We start from the raw sequence: 2,982 nt of genomic DNA, 5'->3' as shown, positions 1-2,982 counted from the left end.
CATGTGCTGGTCTGCAGTGATATGCTGCATCGCACCACAGACTCTTACGATGCGATGACGGATCTGTGAATTAACCAGTAAGGATGTGATGAGGATGATGAACCAGTATACATTGATCCTGTCCAGAGTGCTGCAAATTCTTGTCATCTTTAATGAATCTTTCATGACGTTAGCTCGATTAATGTTCAAACTGAGTGCAGTTCTGACATCTCAGTTGATACATGTTGTATCTCCCTCTCCATCGTCCATGACTTTTGTAATGTCCTCGATTATAGTACCCATCTTGCAGTTTTCTGATTTTGGGTCTGTGATCGTTGTGCTTGAATAGAACTTGCCAATGCGGGAAGTTGTTAGGTTAGATATGCGTCAGAGCTTTGAAATTGAGCACCATGTCTTCGAATCGTGGACAAATCTTGAGATTGAGCTTTGAGTTGTAAGGTTAGATGTCTTCGAATCTTGGACTACAAATTGAGCCTCTTTTGTTTAAAATTACTGATGCTTCCCCAATTTGCTCTCAAGCGTACTCAATAAGTTCGACTGTAGACCTGAAATATGCTATGTAGTCATATGTAGATAGTTTTTCTTTGTTCTTGTTACCCAATTGATGGTGCAATTCCACAATTCTTGATTGATCTTGGCTAGAGAATGCCTTTTCAAGTTTCTCCCAGGCTTTTTTTTACTCGGTTTAGCTTTGTTAACGCTGTAGGATAAATCTCATTTATCTGTTCCGACGGCATCATGGTTCTGGTGTAAATAATTGTTGGAACTTGTCCCACGATGGACAGTACTGTGTGATTGGATGAATTCGCAGAAGAGAGCTTCGTGGTGGTCTTTTCCTGGGACAGCGCTGAGGTTTGGCTCAGATACCATGAAAATATTCAAGAGGAAGAAGAAGAACCAGAGAAAGAGGCACACAAGACGGTTGGCCAAGATCGTGTATTCTATCATATGGTACGTTGATCGAGGGTTGCGAATGGCTTGCAGCAAGGAGAAGAATAAAAATAGACTCAGACGGAGAAATCTAAGAAAAAGAATAGAAAAATACGATAGTAAATAAAATCGTCCCATTTGTTGGTTGTATGCTTACGGCGCAGCCATGTTAGACAATCAATTTGGGTTGTTTCCATCTGATGATTTTCTCGCAGAGACCATCATGGGCTCGTCTTTGGGGAACCTCTTGCGCATGTTTCATACGAATAAATTCTGCTTCCATGTCGAACAGCAACTAAAATTACATTCCGATTACCTTAATGCACATTTGATTGATATTCACTATTGGCGTTTGTGGGATGAAAATCAGGTCAGGTGTCGTGGTCGTACGCTAAAAGACAACGGAGGATACTTTCGCGCTACCAAGGACGTACAATTAACTGATATCTGCAGAGGCTTATCAACAGGGGTCATAACAATTCTTATTTAGTTGTCTCTTCCAATATCTTAGATTAATCTTTTGGCATCACTTGTGTCGAAATTTCAAGTTCATTTCGTGGTCAACTGCAAACTAGAAATGGCCCAACAATCGCAATTCTTTACAGTTCCGTGCGAACAAAGAAAGTATCGTCATCATGGGAAACCGGGAGGAAATCACTCGTGTTCACCCTACCAGTCCTCGATCATTTTTTAATAAAGAAAGATCATGAAGCTTAGATTCGGGAGGTTTAAGTGACGAGTACAGTTTCATCAAATACACAGTGTAATCGTGGAATTATGGCAAGGAAATCTGCTTGGCCGATAACTTTGCGAGTCATAAGCGCGTACTCTCTGGAAGGAGGAAGATTTACGTTACACTGACGGTGAATCTGACGCCGCGTTCCCCGGCCACTTGCGAAATCGGAATTTTCCAAGGAGAAATGTGCGTATATATATCTATGCATGCCCTGTTTCTTTGTCTAGTGGTCTCAAAAAGGGTTGTGAATACATGGAGACGGTCATGATTATTTGGATCGCGTTCGCCTCCGTGGTTGGAGCTGTAATCCTCCTGAGTCTAATCTCCGCTTGCGCAAATGGTAGGTCCTGTAGTGGAGAGGCCGGTGTATCTGGCGGCGGCGGTTATGGCGACGGCGGCGGTTATGGCGGCGGTGGCGGTTGTGGCGGCGGCGGCGGTGGCTAGGTACGTGGCTTCTGAATAAGATAATAATAGTCTTCCCATCCCCAAGTTTTGACTTATGTGAGCTCTGTTCTTGCATCCGGAACATTGGTGTGGTTGACGTGGCGTCGTCTGTCGAGCCGCTGTTCAGATGATATCGAGAAACCATCAAAGTGCATGTATTAGTCCTCGGCGGTCTCTTCCTTGTCACACCAACCTATTTATAAATTAATGGTTTTTATGTATCTTGTATATTGTACTTTGATACGATTGCCAAATACTAGTAGAAAGTTCATTCCAAGGAATACGAGTTTGCCGAAATAGACTGTTACGTTCATAAACAAAGAGGGTTTTTTTTTCACTTTCCTTGTTGGAGGATGTCTCGTATGTGTAAGGTTCTCGCTCAATGAAAGTTGGGTTGAAAGGGGAGGTAGTCAGAAAGGCGATAATAGAAAGCGATAAGGTGGAGGCGGACGAAATGGAGGATTTAAATATATTAATTGGACTTCTAAGAAACCCCCGAACCGTATTTATGAAATCCATGACGAGTGAAAGAATCATGTTAATCAGTTCAATTATTTTACATGGGTATTAACCTAAGCAAGAGTCTTTTGTCCCGGGTTTTGGATTGCATGGGCTTTGTTCGTGTATCGATCAGTGGATTGAATAAACGGAATTCTTTGGTTATGAAATGTACCCTCAGAAGGATATAACTTTTTTCTCTTCAGCTAAATTAATCTTACTTCCAAATATGACACACCGCGAACCTTATTTATGAAATCCATGACGAATGAATGAAAAATGTTAATGAGTTCAATTCTTTCACCTGGGTATAGACCCCAGCAAGGGTCTTTTGTCCCTGGTTTTTTATTGCAACTGCTTTGTTTGTAAATCGA

The 2,982-nt window shown here is 41.9% G+C and overlaps 1 long non-coding RNA gene across 1 annotated transcript; it reads left to right on the top strand.

The window, feature by feature from the left end:
• Positions 1 to 1,871: 1,871 nt before the first annotated feature.
• On the top strand, positions 1,872 to 2,387 carry LOC144705537 (uncharacterized). Its single transcript, XR_013582056.1, has 2 exons — positions 1,872 to 2,110; positions 2,238 to 2,387. It is a non-coding gene; the product is annotated as an uncharacterized LOC144705537 (long non-coding RNA).
• Positions 2,388 to 2,982: the final 595 nt, after the last annotated feature.

The sequence above is a fragment of the Wolffia australiana genome, chromosome 7 (genome assembly GCF_029677425.1).
Source record: "Wolffia australiana isolate 7733 chromosome 7, ASM2967742v1".
NCBI classification, from domain to species: domain Eukaryota; kingdom Viridiplantae; phylum Streptophyta; class Magnoliopsida; order Alismatales; family Araceae; genus Wolffia; species Wolffia australiana.
Note: the sequence above shows the minus strand (reverse complement) of the source record. Positions and strands in the feature narration are given on the sequence as shown.